This window comes from Triturus cristatus, chromosome 11 (assembly GCF_964204655.1).
Source record: "Triturus cristatus chromosome 11, aTriCri1.1, whole genome shotgun sequence".
Lineage (NCBI taxonomy): Eukaryota > Metazoa > Chordata > Amphibia > Caudata > Salamandridae > Triturus > Triturus cristatus.
The window spans coordinates 860,254,752-860,271,646 of NC_140594.1; the positions used below are offsets into that span (position 1 = coordinate 860,254,752).

The following is a 16,895-nucleotide window of genomic DNA, read 5'->3' on the forward strand; positions in this document are numbered from 1 at the left end:
GGTGGGGGCGTGGTGGTGGTGGGGGCGTGGTGGTGGTGGGCGTGGTGGTGGTGGTGGGCATGGTGGTCGGCGTGGTGGACGTGGTAATGTACGTGGTGTTGGTGGACGTGGTGGTGGACGTGGTGGAGGTGGGCATGGTGGTGGTGGACGTGGTGGTGGTGGACGTGGTGGTGGATGTGGTGGACGTGGTAGACCTGGTGATCGATGTGGTGGTGGTGGACATGGTGGTGGATGTGGTGGACGTGGTGGTGGACGTGGTGGCGGTAGACGTGGTGGTGGACGTGGACGTGGTGGTGCACATGGTGGTGGAGGGCGTGGTGGTGGAGGGTGTGGTGGTGGTAGGGGGCGTGGTGGTGGTGGAGGGCATGGTGGAGGTGGAGGGCATGGTGGAGGTGGTGGGCATGATTTGTGGTGGGCATGGTTTGTGGTGGGCGGGGTGGTGGTGAACGTGGAGGACATGGTAGATGTGGTGGTAATGTACGTGGTGGTGGTGGACGTGGTGGTGGTGGATGTGGTGGACATGGTGGTGGACCTGCTGGTGAGTGTGGTGGACATGGTAGACCTGGTGATCGATGTGGTGGTGGTGGAAGTGGTGGTGGAGGGCGTGGTGGTGGAGGGCGTGGTGGTGGAGGGCATGGTGGTGGAGGGCGTGGTGGTGGTGTAGGTGGTGGTGGTGTAGGTGGTGGTGGTGTAGGTGGTGGTGGTGGTGGTGGAAGTGGTGGACGTGATGGTGCACGTGGTGGTGGGGGGCATGGTGGTGGGGGGGCCGTAGTGGTGTGGGGCGTGGTGGTGGGGGGCGTGGTGGTGGTGGTGGGCATGGTGGTGGTGGGCATGGTGGTGGTGGTGGTGTTGGGCATGGTGGTGGTGGTGTTGGGCATGGTGGTGGTGGGCATGGTGGTGGTGGGCGTGGAGGACGTGGTGGTAATGTATGTGGTGGTGGTGCTGGGCGTGGTGGTGGACATGGTGCTGGGCGTGGTGGTGGTGGAGGACCTGGTGGTGGTGGATCTGGTGGTGGATGTGGTGGACGTGGTAGACCTGGTGATCGATGTGGTGGTGGTGGACATGGTGGTGGATGTGGTGGAGAACATGGTGGTGGCCATGGTGGTGGTGGACGTGGTGGTGGACGTGGTGGAGAGCGTGGTGGTGGCGGACATGGTGGTGGACGTGGTGGTGGTAGACGTTCAGGTGGTAGACGTGGAGGTGGACGTGGACGTTGTGGTAGTGGTGGACGTGGTGATGGTGGACATGGTGCTGGACATGGAGGACGTGGTGTGGAGGTGGACATGGTAGTGGTGGACGTGGTGGTGGTGGTGGTCGTGGTGGATGTAGTAGTGGTGTTGGCGGTGGACGTGGTGGTGGACCTGGTGGTGGATGTAGTGATGGTGGACGTAGTGGTGGTGGACGTAGTGGAGGTGGTGGACGTGGAGGTGGCGGCGGAGGTGGTGATGGCGGTGGATCTGGTAGTGGTGGTGGACATGGAGGTGGTGGATGCGGTGGTGGTGCTGAACGTGGGGGTGGACGTGGCGCGAGTGAAAGTGAGTGAGGGGGGGGAATGATAAAAAAAAAAGCGCGGCCCGCAGCAGATTAAGTACTGACACTGCTTGAGTTATTCAATGCACTTTATGCCCCGCAGCCGATAGTAGGAACGTAACATGCAAACATAATGCAATGAATGTGATGGGACACTTTGGAGAGAGAGTCGTACACGAGGGAAAACTTATAATGTGATATTTAGAACAACGTATCCTGACCCCTAGTTACAACTACAGCCCACAAGAACCTTTTGTTCCTTCTACCAATAAAGGAACACTGGAAGAAATTAGGGACGCGTCAGAGCATAACTTCCTAATCCCACGTGATCGCTTCTTGCGTGCTGCAAGACTTAATAACAACAATATTTATAAATCTGGTTATGCTTGTTACTGTATTCCAGCAACCACAAAAGGAAGAGGGCGTCTGTCAGGTGGATTGATTATTTGGGTGAGAATAGCCCTTGGCTGTACAATCACGGTCCAGCCCTCCCAAAGCCCAGATATTTTGAGACTTTCTCTTAAAGGACCTAGGGGCGGGGGTACATTGGAGCTTTTCAATGTTTATATCAGAGGCACGAAGGGAGGTCAACAATCACCCATTGTTACAATCTTAGAACATTCCTTATCCAGTTGCTCGCCCCATACAAACTATAGTTGCAGGAGATTTTAATTGCACCTTCGAGTCTCTGAGTTTAGAGGATATGTTGGAGCTAGAGGATGGGGACTTAAAATGGGCGGTTCCCCCCTTAAATATTCCACCAATCGGCAAATGGTCCTAGCTCGCAATCCAACTAAGTGCTCTGGCAATTGAGCATGACCTTAGAGCAGCTAATGGTAGAACCCATTCAGACACCCAGGGGGCTAATACTTTTAATAGAGTAGGCTCCCCTTCGCCTATAGATTATATCCTAGTGGATGTGAAACTATGGGATAAAATGGTAGACATGTATGTGGGCACTACAACCAATAGCGATCACAACCCTCTTTGTATGACATTGAAATCCCTTTGGACCCCACCTATCTCTTCTCAGGTCATTAGGGCCCCTACTTCTATTTTAGACATCGCCCCTTCGAACTGCAAAAGACATCTGAAATGGCATAAGGTTTCATCCCAAGAGATAAAGCTAGCCGGCATTAAGGAAGTTGTCATGACTAGTACACTAGCGCTACAGGCTACCCTGCTGGCCACCAAATCCTCTTCAGGAGCCTCCTTAGTCCACTCTCACACCATAGAGCAGCTGAGCACTTTCTTTTTAGCCACTCAATCACAATAAATCTATGGTCCCTCGAAAAAGACAACATTTGTGGTTTACTAAGAAATGCAGGTTAAATAGACAAGCCCTAGCTGCAGCGATCAGGTCTAAGAATCCCAGTCTGGTTAAATCAGCTAGAAGGGAGTATAAGGTTGCCCTTCATCATGCCAAAATTGAGTGGGATAAAGCACATTGGCAGAGTTTGAAAGCTACTAGCTTGGTGAAAAATAAGAATCAGTTTTGGTCTTTAGTAAGCAAGGGCAATAGTAGAGATCACTCCATCTAACCATATCTCAAGGCAAGAGTGGCATGACCATTTCAGGAAACTATATTCTGCTCCTATTGATGGTTGTCTGGAGGAGTTAAGCGACTCCACAGACATCCCTCTGGTAGAGAATACTAGTGAACCATTTTCTATGGTCGAAATTGTAACGGCCATAACAAAAATAGTCCCGGAAAAGGCTACTGGATCAGATGGCTTTCCAGGCGAACGTTTTCTGGCTGATCCAAAAAACTGGTTGCGCTATATCCAACTTTTGATGAACGCCATAGTTAATGGATGCCCAATCCCAGATTCTTGGAAAGGTGCGATGGTGGTCCCGTTATTCAAAAAGGGGGATAGGGAAGACCCATCAAACTATAGGCCAATAAGCTTAATTGATGCTATGCAGAAGCTGGTAGGTAGGGTCCTCCTCCAGAGAATACAGGCCTGGTAGGTAGGGTCCTCCTCCAGAGAATACAGGCCTGGGTAGAAGAGGAAGATGTCCTCTCCCAATATAAGGCTGGGTTCAGGTCCAACACAGGAACGATCAACCAAGTTTTTAGATTATTACTTCTATATTGGAAGGTCGTCGTCATTGGCAAGGGTAGTTTTTACCTTGCCTTTATTGATCTGAAAACTGCCTTTGACCTCGTACCCAGGACAAGATTGTGGCAGACGTTGAGGAACCTAGGTATTCCCCCCTAGTCCTTAATTTTTTAATTCGTCTACATGAAGGAAACTATGCCCAAGTGAGATGGGGGTCCCAAGGGGAAGTCACGGAAAATACATCAGTTAGCAGAGGAGTCCGCCAGGGCTGTGTATTGGCCCCCACCCTGTTCTCTTTATATGTCAATGGGGTGGTGAGATTTCTCCAGGTCTCGGCCAACGTGCCAACCCTGGCGGGCGACAAAGTCCCAACCCTCTTGTTTTCCCATGACACCTTGTTGGTGTCAAAAACTCCACCTGGGCTCCAAAAACTGCTAAATAGATACCAACTATTGTGAGACTCAAGGGGTTTAGTTATAAACACCACCAAAACAAAATGTATGGTTTTTAATCCTCACAAGTCTTTTAAAAAACACTTAATGTTATAAGACACCCTATTGGAAAGAGTAAGCATGTTTGATTATCTGGGCATACGGCTTTCTGTAAAAATGCATTGGAAGCCCCACTTAGCAAAGATGCTTATGAACCATAAGCGTGTAGTCTGGGCATTAAGTAAAGAACACCGGTCATCGTATAGTAGGCCTGTTGCACCGCCATCACAATTTATGAAGCCAAAGCAGTTAGCACTGCACTGTATGGTGCGGAGCTATGGGGCTTTGACAACATTGAGGTTTGGCAGAGGCTAAAGTTAGATATAACCTTACTCTCTAAAGTGGTAGCTTGGTCGAGCAGTAAGGCAGTATCAGAAGACAGTGTAAAGCATTTGTTGTACATACTCAGTCAGCAAATGGTCTCACACACTCAAGAACTGAACTCTAGGCCAATGGTTTGTATATATAAATATATGGTTGTTTTATTTTAGAACCAACAATAGGTATCAAAATATACTTTCTCAGAATGAGATGCTTTAGTTAAATACTTTGCAAAAGGCAATTGACTTGGAATGCAATAGTTACAGTTTGTTGCAATAGGCAACACAATTTCAAACACAATAATACATTCAGCTCAATGGGAATTTTAAGTTATATGCAATTGATTACTTTCAGGATTACTTTTCTCTTGGAAACAAGTGAGTAAATACGTTTTAGTTACTGATGTGATTTTTAAGCAATATTTTGCTATTTAAAAAGTTGACACAAACGTTTTCTAATCAAATTAACAATGTTATCCTATGGGAGGAAATTCGCTTAGCAGGTAAGTAGGGTTATGGTTACTTTTTTCAAGGTCAGTGTTGGATCCTGGATCCAGCACGAGTGTCCCACCTGTAAGCAGTTGAGAAACTGTGTTTAAGTTATACAGGCGATTTTTAACAAATATTTATAAGTTTGCAAAATCGACACTTAGAAGAAAGTTCACAGAAAAACAGTCAATGGTTTCCTATGGAAGAAAATTCAAGTTACGGGTAAAGTATGTTCTTGTTACTTTTGTAATCCAGTGCTGGGCTCCTAGGCTCAGTACTGGGACATTTATCTGAAACAGGTAATTACGTTTTCACAGTTGGTACGATTTTTAAAGAATATTTGTAGTTTGCAAAAATCGACACTTAGAAGAAATTTCACAGAAAAACAGTCAATGGTTTCCTCTGGAAGGAAATTGAGTTAATGGTAAGTACGGTTGGGAGTACTTTTCAGGATCAGTGCTGGGCACCAAGATCCAGCACTGGGATCTCCTCTAATAGCAGGTGAGTATTTCCGTTTTCGTTACTCGGTTGATTTTAGGTGAATATTTTAAAGTTTAGAAACTCCACACTTGTGAGTTATCGGCTTTTGGGTAAGTACTCGACTGGCAGAGTTAAGGTTCTGGGCATAGACTCAGGGTCTCCCAGGGTCAGGTTAGTACGGTTGTTACACCCTCAGTGGCACAGGGGCAGCCGGGTGCAGAGTGAGTTAGGCCCAATGTTATCCTATGGGAGGCAGGGGGCCCTTGGTTGGTGGCTGCTGACTAGCAGGCCACGCGCCTGTGGGAGCTGGGCTCCTGGTCACTTGCTCAGGGCAATGGGGAAGTAAGTAGGAGTAGAAGTTGCACTGCCAGGGCCACTCGGGCGGCTGGGTGCAGGGTGCTTTTGAGCCTTCGGGCGCACAATGGATTGCAATGGTAAAGCTCAAGGACAAACAAAGATTCTTCAGGTGTGACCACCACTTTGAGAGGTAAGTTGGGTAGTTGGAGGATAGGTAGGTACCCAGGAGTCGGGCACAGGGGGACGCAGGGCGCCGGGGTGCCTTTTGGTGTCGGGAAATCTTACCCTGTTGATCAGTTGATCACGTTTGGGGGGGTCCCTGGTTCTGAGGCTGCAAGCGCCGTCAGGAGCGTTGAGGTGGGTCCTTGGGTGCCGGATTCAGGGTCACAGTCGCCGGGGGGGGGACGTCCTTGGGTTCTTTGTCCACTCCAGCACAGGCCAGGCTTGGCAGGTGCAGAGTGTGCAGGGTTCGCGGTTCCTGGCTGATGCCAGGGGTTAGATATTTGCTTTGAGCAGAGCCACTGCTCGGGGGAGTCCCAGATGCTCAGAGTCACAAGGTAGCCAGGTCCTCCTGGGTTTGTGAGGTTGCTGGCCACAGGAGGTGCCTGGATTTAGCAGGAGCAGGTTCGAGGGTCGACAAGCCGGTAGGGCTGGGGCCAAAGCAGTTGGTGTCTTCCTCTTCTTAGCAGCTGCACGGCAGGTCTTCTTTCTTCTTGATCTTCTTTGATGTTTTGGAATCTGGAATCTGAGGAAGGAAAGTTCGGGGTTCCCCTAAATACTAAATTTAGGGGCGTTACAGGTAGGTAAAGGGCAGGGACCACTGGGTCCCTGTCCTGAGGTGGGTACACCCCCTATCCTGCCACTCTCCTGTGGGAGGGGGCAGGGGCCTAGTCCTGATTGAGCAGGGCTCCCCATCCTCAAGATGGCGAGAGCCCGGGAATGTGTTCCATCTCGCCTCCCCCACCTGAGGGGTGGGGTTGGCAGAGGCTGGCACACCCCCTGTCCTTCCTTGGGGTTTCCGGCTAGTCTTCCCGCCAGAGTGGGGGTTTAGAACCGGTAGGGGCCAGTTGCTGAGTACAGCAAGTGGCCTGGAGACGCTCACAAAGGCGGCATGCCTTTGAAGCTTCCCCTGCCCATCCTGGGGGTTAGCACCTCACCCAGGATATGCACTGTTGCAGGCCCAGGAGAGCGGATGGCTCTCTACCCAGGGGTCCAGCAAAATGTCTCCTGTGTGGCAGCCTAGGCAGCCCCTCAGATTGTAGGTTAGGTTCAGGGGGCATCACTAAGATGCCCTCTGTCGTGCATTGTACATTAAATCCTGCACTGGCATCAGTGCGGGTTTAATGTGCTGAGAAGTTTGATACCAATCTTCTCAGTTTTCAGTGGAGTCATCATGGTGCTGTGGAGTTCGTGTTTGACGAGCTCCCAACACCATATACTCTTAAATGGCAGCACTGCACTTACAGTGCCTAGGAATGGACCTGGGTACTGTAGGGGCACAGGGCTCATTCTCCTGTGCCCACACCACTGGCATAGGGCACCCAGCAAGAGGGGTGGCCTATGTATGCCAGGGCAGTGTATGTTGTGGGCATGGCACACAGGGATGTGTGCCATGTCGACTCTGTTTTGTCCCGTACCCAGACACTCAGCCTGCAAGGGCAGTGTATTTGTGTTAGGGTGCAGGGCCTCTAAGGATGGCACAATTAAGTGCTGCAGCCCTTCGAGGCCTTTCCTGGTCACAAGGCCCTGGGTACCTAGGGTACCATTTACCAGGGGCTGACATGTGGCCAGGGTTTGCCAATTTGGGTTTTAAGTTTTAGGGAAGGAACATAGGCCCTGGGCACCTGATTGACAGGAGTCCATGGCACACTCAATCAAAGTACATTCAGCAAAAAGTGGGGGCATACCCTGCATGAAAGACGGCACTTTCTCACAACTTGGTGGTGGTGGACATGGTAGTGGTGGTGGTGGTGGTGGATGTGATGGTGGTGGTCCGAGCTAAAGAGAGTGAGGGGGGGGGTGGAAAAAAATAAAGCCCGGCCCGCGCCAAAGTACTGACACTGCTTGAGTTATTCAATGCACTTTATGCCCCGCAGCTGGCAGTAGGAAAGTAACATGCAAACATAATGCAATGAATGTGATGGGACACTTTGGAGAGAGAGCCGTGCGCGAGGGAAAACTTATAATGTGATATTTTAGGGCTCAGTAGTGTCTGCCTTATATTGAGGCTATTGTTAATTGTCGTTACAAAGAAAATTGTAAGACAAATTGCTGCCTGTGCGACCTGCGACAAGAAAGAGGTGGTGGTGGGCGTAGACGTGGCGGATGTGGTGGTGGTGGACGTGGTGGACGTGGTGGTGGCGGACGTGGTGGTGGTGGACGTGGTGGTGGTGGACGTGGTGGTGGTGGACGTGGTGGTGGTGGACGTGGTGGAGGTGGACGTGGTGGAGGTGGACGTGGTGGAGGTGGTGGTGGACGTGGTGGTGGTGGACGTGGTGGTGGACGTGGACGTGGTGGTCAGACGTGGACGGGCCCTGGTAATTTCTCTGAGGTTGGCTCTATGGTACCTTTCCACCATAAATGGAAGCAATTGTTCATTGTTATTTTAAAATTATAGCAGATAAAGTACTGCCACTACTGGAGATATTCAAGCATTTTAGGCCCCACAGCTGGTAGTAGGAAAGTGACATGCAAACATAATGCAATGCAGTAAAACGGAATGTGATCTGACACTTTGGAGAGAGAGCCGTGCACAAGGGAATACTTATAATGTGATATTTTATGGTTCAGAAGTGTCTGCCTTATATTGAGGCTATTGTTAATTGTTGTTACAAAGAACATTGTAAGACGAATTGCTGTCTCTGTGCGACATGCGACAAGAAAGAGTGAAAGAGAGAGTGCGAGCGAAAGAGAAGGGAAATGCTACTTACCAGTATGCATCTGTTCTTGGCATGTAGAGCTGCAGATCTACACACTATGCATAGATCGCCATCTGGTGTTGGTCCCGGATGTTTGCACTTGTTTTTGTCCTGGAAAGTCTTTGGAAGTCATGAGATAGGTGACTCCTCCTTTGGATCATAGTGCGCATGGGCATCAGCTCCATCCTCAGATTGTTTTTCGTCAGCAGGGAAATGATGGAGCGTAGTAATAACAGTGAAGAAACCCATGTGTGTTGTATCTAAATAAGATTGACTGGAACAGATCGAGGAAGCCGGGGAGGCGGGCGGGCGTGTGTAGATCTGCAGCTCTACAAGCCAAGAACAGATGCATACTATTAAGTAGCATTTCCCGTTCGAGGCATATGAGCTGCAGATTACATACTATGCATAGATTGTATAGCAGTCCCCCTTCTTATCGGCGGCCACCAGTATCTGTTGCAGTAGTCTGAAGGAATATGCTACTTACCAGTATGCATCTGTTCTTGGCATGTAGTGAGCTGCAGATCTACACACTTTTGCATAGATCGTCATCTGGTGTTGGGCCCGGATGTTTGCAGTTTGTTTTTCCTCTTGGAAAGTCTTTGGAAGTCACGAGGTCGGTGACTCCTCCTTTGGATCGTATTGCGCATGGGGTTCGGCTCCATCCTCAGATTGTTTTTTGCCAACAGGGAAAGATGGAGCGGAGTAATAACAGTGAAGAAACCCATGTGTGTTGTATCTAAATAAGATAGACTGGAACAGATACAGGTAGCCGGGGAGGCGGGTGGGTGTGTGTAGATCTGCAGCTCTACATGCCAAGAACAGATGCATACTGGTAAGTAGCATATTCCGTTCGAGGCATATGAGCTGCAGATTACACACTTTTGCATAGACTATATAGCAGTTCCCAACCCTAGCGGCGACCACCGGTATCTGTTGCAGTGGTTTGAAATAGTGTTTTTAGTACAGCCTGGCCCACACTAGCTTGTTGCTTGGTTTGCACATCTACACAGTAGTGTTTAGTGAAAGTGTGCGGTGTTGACCATGTAGCTGCTTTGCAGATATCATCTAATGGGATGTTCCCTAGAAGCCCCTATCTTCCGTGTAGAATGGGCTTTAGGGGGAACGGATAGCATTCGTTTTGCTTTGTGGTAGCAAATCTGAATGCATTTTACAATCCACCTAGCTATCCCTGATTTTGAGATGGGGTTGCCCTTGTGTGGTGGAGAGAAAGAGACAAACAGTTGTTTGGTCTTTCTGAAAGGTTGTGTTCTTTGGATATAGTAAAGTAAGGCTCATTTGACATCTAGCGTGTGTAGAGCCCTTTCTGCAACAGTTTGAGGTTGCGAGAAAAATACCAGTAATTCTACAGATTGGTTTAGGTGAAAAGGGGAAATGACTTTAGGTAGGAATTTTGGGTTGGTACGGAGAACAACCTTGTTCTGGTGCATTTGAAGAAAAGGTTCTTGTATAGTAAGTGCTTGTATCTCACTGACCCTTCTAAGGGAAGTGATGGCTACAAGAAAAGCTGTTTTCCATGTGAGAAATTGCAGTTCGCATTTATGCAAAGGTTCGAAGGGCGGCCCCATTAGCCTTGTGAGAACGATATTTAAGTTCCACACAGGTGAGGGTGGTACTATGGGGGGAATTATTCGTTTTAGGCCTTCCATGAAGGCTTTAATGGCAGGTACTCTAAAAAGTGATAGGTGCTGCCTGTTTTGTAGGTAAGCTGCAATTGCTGCGAGGTGTAGCCAAATGGAGGTATATGCTAGGTTACACCTTTGTAGATGGAGTAAGTAGCATATGATGTGTTGTATAGACACGTCTAGAGGATTGATTGTGTTGTTATGGCAATAAACAAGAAATCTTTTCCACTTGGCAGCGTAGCAGGCTCTAGTGGTAGGGCGTCTAGCTTTTCTGATGACGTTCATACAGTCAGGGGGAAGGTTTAGGTATCCGAATTCTAGGATTTCAGGAGCCAGATCGCAAGGTTGAGCTGAGCTGGGTCCGGGTGCCTGATCTCTCCATGGTTCTGGGTTAGGAGGCATGGTGAGAGGTGTAGCTTTTGGTGTGGCACTACCGAGAGCTCCATCAGCGTGGTGTACCTTGGTTGTCTGGCCCATGTTGGAGCTACTAGGATTAGTGTGAGGGAATGCTGTTGTAGCTTTCGCACCACTAATGGAATTAGTGGGAGAGGTGGAAAAGCGTACGCAAATTTGTCTGACCAGTTCATCCATATCGCATTGCCTTTGGACAATGGGTGTGGATATCTGGCGCCGAAGCTTGGGCATTTTTTGTTTTCGTGGGTGGCGAAGAGGTCTATCTGCGGATGTCCCCACATTTGAAAGAACGGGTGAAGAACCTGCGGGTGAAGTTCCCACTCGTGGATCTGCTGCGTCTGTCTGCTGAGCAGATCTGCCATGGTGTTTTGGACTCCTGGGACATGTTGGGCTAGGAGAAAAATTTTGTGTGGAATTGTCCATCTCCATATGCTCTGTGCTAGTTGAGAGAGCTGTGGAGAGTGTGTGCCGCCTTGTTTTTGAATGTAATACATGGCCGTCATGTGGTCTGTGCGAATGAGGACTGCCTTGCCTAAAATCTGTCTCTGAAAGGATTTTAGGGCTAGAGAGATTGCTAGTAACTCCAGATGGTTGATGTGAGAAAGTGGCTCTGTATATACTGTTCCTTCCTAGGTACAGGGTGTACAGAGTCCACAGACCCAAAGGGTTTAACAGAGGTTAAAGTTAGATATAACCTTACTCTCCAAAGTGGTAGCCTGGTCGAGCAGTAAGGCAGTATCAGAGGACGTGTAAAGCATTTGTTGTACACACTCAGTCAGCAAATAGTTCCACGCACTCAATGACTGAACTCTAGGCCAATGGTTTGTATATAAAAAATATATGCTTGTTTTATTATAGAACCAACACTTGGAATTAAAATATACTTTCTCGACAGGAGATGTTTCATAAAAATACTTTTGTATATGCAATTGACTTATTAGTAAACAGTTACAAATTGTTGTAGCAGGCAACTCTATTTCTAAACACAATACATTGAGCTCAATGATAAATTCAGATTATATGCAACAGATTACTTTGTAGATTACTTTTGTAATTCCAGGCTTGGATCCTAGATCCAGTCCTGGGTCAGTTCTCAGAATCAGCTGTTAAAAGTCGGCTTTGGTACTGTACTGATTTTTAACTAATATTTAGCTATTTCAAAAGTGAGCACTTAGAAAATATTTCAGAGCAAACAATCAATGATTCCCTAAGGAAGGAAATGTAGGTTACAGGTACAGTAGGTTATCGTTACTTTTGTAATCCAGTACTGGGTGTCTGGACTCAGTACTGGGACATTTATCCAAAACAGGTAAGTAATTACGTTTTCAGATGTTATACGATTTTTGAGGAGTATTTAGAAATTGCAGAAATCAACACTTAGAAGAAATTTCACAGAAAATCATTCAATGGTTTCCTATGGAAGAAAAATGAGTTAAAGGTAAGTATAGTTGTGGGTACTTTTCAGAGTCAGTGCTGGGCACCAAGATCCAGCACTGGGAGCTCACCTAAGAGCAGGTGAGTAAATTCGTTTTTGGTACTCGGCTGATTTTTGGTGAATACTTTGAGTTTTGAAAAGTTCACACTTAAAAGAATTTCCAAGAAGAAGCCAGTCAATGTTACCCTATGAGGAAAATGAAGTTGGCGGTTTAAGGGTAAGTACTCCTCTGGCAGAGTTGAAGTTCTGGGCATAGACTCAGGGGTCTCCCAGTGTCAGGTAGGTACAGTCAGTTCACCCTCAGCGGTTTCAGGACGGCCGGGTGCAGAGAGAGTTAGGCCCAATGTTATCCTATGAGGGATAGGGGGGCCTGGGTTGGTGGCTGCTGTCGGGCAAGCCACGCGGCTGTGGGAGCTGGGCTCCTGGTCACTTACTCAGTGCAAGTGGGGAAGTGGGTTAGAGTAGAGTTTTCACTGCCAGGGCCACTCGGGCGGCTGGCTGCAGGGTGCTTTTGAGCCGTCGGGCGCTCAATTGATCTCTATGGGAAATCTCCGGTTTGGAAAAAGACTGCAGGCTCGGGGACGAGGACTCTTCGGGTGCCACCACCACTTCGAGGGGTAAGTTGGATAGTTGGAGGATAGGTAGGTACCCTGGGATTGGGCACAGAGGGCCGTGAGGCGCCGGGGTGCCTTTTGATGTCGGAAATCTTACCCTCTTGTTGATCGCGGTTGGGGTGGCACCCTGTTCTGAGGCTGCAAGCTTCTTCAGGATAGTCAAGGGGGTCCTTGAGTGCCGGACTCGGGGTCACAGTCGCCGTGGGGTCGTCCTCGTGGGTTTATTTCACTCCGGCACCGGCCAGGCTTGGCGGGTGCAGAGTGGGCTGGGATCACGGTTCCGGGCTGCTGCCAGGGGTGAAAGGTAGGTTCTGAGTAGAGCCTCTACTCATGCGAGTCCCAGGGGATTAGAGTTCAAAGGTAGCCAGGTCCTCCGGGGTTTCTGAGGTTGCTGGCGACAAGAGATGCCGGGTTTGGAGCAGGAGCAAGTCCGAGGTCGACAGGCCGGTAGGGCTGGGGCCAAAGCAGTTGGTGTCTCCCTCTCCTTTGCAGCTGCAGGGCAGGTCTTCTTTTCTTCTCGCTCTTCTTGTAGTTTCGGAATCTGGAAAAGGAAGGTTCAGGGTGCCCCTAAAAACTAGATTTAGGGGCGTTACAGGTAGGTGAAGGCCAGGGACCAATGGGTCCTTGTCCTGGGGTGGGTACACCCCCTATCCTGCCCCTCTCCTGTGGGAGGGGGGCAGTAGCCTAATCCTGATAGGGTAGGGCCTCCCATCTTCAAAATGGCGAGAGCCCGGAGATGTGCTTCACCTCGCCTAGCCTACCTGAGGGGTGGGGTTGGCAGGCTGGCACATCCCCTGTCCTTGTATGGGGTTTCCGGCCAATCTTACCGCCAGAGAGGGGGGGTCTCAGTCGCCGTGGGATCGTCCTCGTGGTCTTTATTCACTCCGGCACAGGCCAGGCTTGGTGGGTGCAGAGTGAGCAGGGTTCGCGGTTCCGGGCTGATGCCAGGGATTAGAAGCAGATTTTGAGTAGAGCCTCTACTCATGGGAGTCCCAGGAGCTTAGAGCCAAAAGGTAGCCAGGTCTTCCGGGGTTTGTGAGGTTGCTGGCCACAAGAGATGCCGGGTTGTAGCAGGAGCAGGTTCGAGGGTCGACAGGCCGGTAGGGCTGGGGCCAAAGCAGTTTGTGTATTCCTCTTCTTAGCAGCTGCAGGGCAGGTCTTCTTTCTTCTTGCTCTTCTTTGTATTTCGGAATCTGGAAAAGGAAGGTTCAGGGTGCCCCTAAATACTAGATTTAGGGGCATTACAGGTAGGTAAAGGGCAGGGACCAATGGGTCCCTCTCCTGGGGTGGCTACACCCCCTATTCTGCCACTCTCCTGAGGGAGGGGGGAAGTAGCCTAGTCCTGATTGGGTAGGGCCTCCCATCTTCAAGATGGCGAGCACCCAGAGATGTGCTTCACCTCGCCTCCCCCACCTGAGGGGTGGGGTTGGCAGGGTGGCACATCCCCTGTCCTTATTTGGGGTTTCCGGCCAAGCTTCCCGCCAGAGTAGGGGTTGCAAGTGGCCTGGGGAAGCTCACAGAGGTGGCATGCCTTTGAAGCTTCCCCCTGCCCATCCTGGGGGAGGAGATCTAGCACCTCGCCCAGGATGTGCATTGTTTTAGGCCCGGGATAGCAAGGGCTCTCCTACCCAGGGGTCCAGCAACATGTCTGCTGTGTGGCAGCCTCTCAGACCAGACGTGGATTTTAGGGTAGGTTTCAGGGGACCTCTCTAAGAGGCCCTATGTGGTGCTTGGTACATTAAATCCCACACTGGCATCAGTGTGGGTTTAATGTGCTGAGCAATTTGATAAACTTCTCAGTCTTCAGTGTTGCCATTATGGTGCTGTGGGGCTCGTGTTTGACGAGCTCTCAGCACCATGTACTCTTAAATGGCAGCATTGCACTTACAGTGCCCGGGAATGGACCTGGGTACTGTAGAGGCACAGGGCTCCTGCTCCTGTGCCTACACCATGGGCATAAGGCACCCAGCCAGAGGGGTGACTGACATATGTTTTGGCAGTGTGGGTGTTGGGCATGGCACACAGGGATGTGTGCCATGTCGACTCTTCATTTTGTCCTGCACCCAGACACTCAGCCTGCAAAGCCAGTGTGTGTGTGTAAGGGTACAGGGCCCCTAAGGGTGGCACAATGAGTACTGCAGCTCTTAGGGGGCCTTCCCTGGTCACAAGGCCCTGGGTACCTAGGGTACCATTTACTAGGGGCTGACATGTGGCCAGGGTTTGCCAATTTGGAGTTTGTGTGTTTAAGGAAGGAACATAGGCCCTGGGCACCTGATTGGCAGGAGTCCAGGGTACACTCAGTCAAAGTACATTCAGCAATTTAGCAAAAAGTGGGGGCATACCATGCAAGAAAGAGGGCACTTTCTCACAGTTGATATGGAGTAACTTTTGTTGCGGCGTCCATGTGCCCTGCACTGTAAGGTGTAATAGATGAGCTCCCCAGCCGGAGAGCGATGCGTCTGTTAGTATTATTTGTGGAACCGGGTCCAGGAACGGTCGACCTTTGGAAAGGTTTGTGGTGTTCCACCACTGCAGAGAGCGATGGGTGTGACCGTCTACCAACACCAGATCCGTCAGTTGCCCCTGGGCCTGGTTCCATTGGCACGCTAAGCACTCTTGGAGTGGACGCATCTGGAGTCTTGCGTGGGGCACTATGAAAATGCAAGAGGCCATCATCCCTTTCAGTTGCATAAACACTCTTGCTGGGAGGGAGTGTTGAAGTATGAATCTTTGACGCAAAGCCTGAATGCTTGTAATCCTGGCAGGATTGGGGTAGGCTATGGCTTCTGAGGTGTCTATGGTGGCACCGAGGTATTGCTTTATGTGGGATGGTGTTAGCTGGGACTTTTGGTGGTTCACCGTGAAGCCTAGTTGGTGAAGTAGTTGGATTGTAGTGGCGGTGTGGTGTACACATTGGTTGCAAGACGTGGCTTTTATCAGCCAGTCTTCCAAATATGGGAAGACATGAATGTGCTGTCTTCTGAGATGTGCCGCCACTACCGCTAGGCACTTGGTGAATACCCTTGGTGCTGTTTGACTTCGAATGGGAGCACCTTGAACTGGTAGTGTTGCCCGTCCACTACAAATCTGAGGTACTTTCTGTGAGCATGGTGTACCGGAATGTGAAAGTATGCGTCTTTCAAGTCCAGTGTGGTGAGGAAGTCGTTTTGGGAGAGGAGCGGAAGCACCTGCTGAAGCGTTACCATGTGAAAATGGTCTGAATGTATGTATGTGTTTAGGGGCCGGAGATCTAGAATAGGTCGTAGAGTCTCGTCCCTTTTTGGTATTAGAAAATATAGGGAGTAGACCCCTAAATGTTGCTGATTGGCGGGAACTTGTTCTATTGCCTGTTTTTGTAGGAGGGAGATTACCTCCTGTTTGAGTAATGTGGAGTGTTCTTGTGACATTGGGTGTTGCCTGGGTGGAATGTTTGGGGGGGTGGATGTTAATTCTAGGCAGTACCCTGACCGAATAATTTGGGTCACCCATTTGTCTGAGGTGATGGTCTCCCAGACGTGAAGGAAATTTTGTAGTCTGCCCCCGACCGGAGTGGGATGGTCTGGAGGGAGCGGGGGAAGTCATTGGGTAGGCGGTGAGGCAGAGCGGGCGGTATTTGTTTTGCCTCTGCCTTTATTGTTATTGCCCCTATGGCCGCCTCTTTGATAACCGCTTGTGAAGGTGGACTGAGTGGGGGATTTGTAGGAAGTGGACGCGCTATCTGAGGAGTAGCCTCTAGACGTACTCCGAAAGGAAGAGCGGCGAAAGGAGCGCCTAGGAGGGTGTGACTGCAGGGATCCCATAGATTTCGCCGTATCAGTGTCCTTCATTTTTTCGAGGGCCTCATCTACCTTTGGGCCCAATAGGTGTTCTTGGTCAAAGGGATGATTTAGGATGGAGACCTGTACCTCAGGTTTGAAACCGGATATTCTCAGCCAAGCATGGCGACGGAGGAGGACGCTAGTATTAATGGCCCTGGAAGCTGTGTCTGCTGCATCTAAGGCACAGCGTATGGAGGTGTTAGTTATTGTCTTACCCTTTTGAATTAATTCATTGGCCCTATTTTTGTATCTTTCCGGGAGGTGGTGCATTATGGTTTCTAATTCATCATAATGCGCCCTATCGTATCTGGCCAATAGCGCTTGGGTGTTGGTGATGCGCCATATATTGGCTGCCTGTGACGCAGTGCGCTTTCCTGACG

The 16,895-nt window shown here is 49.8% G+C and overlaps 1 protein-coding gene across 3 annotated transcripts in view; it reads right to left on the bottom strand.

Moving 5' to 3' along the window:
- GIGYF2 (GRB10 interacting GYF protein 2) overlaps nt 1-16,895 on the bottom strand; it is a 1,663,629-nt gene that overhangs the window by 439,665 nt on the left and 1,207,069 nt on the right. The gene's annotated exons all lie outside the window — the stretch shown is intronic.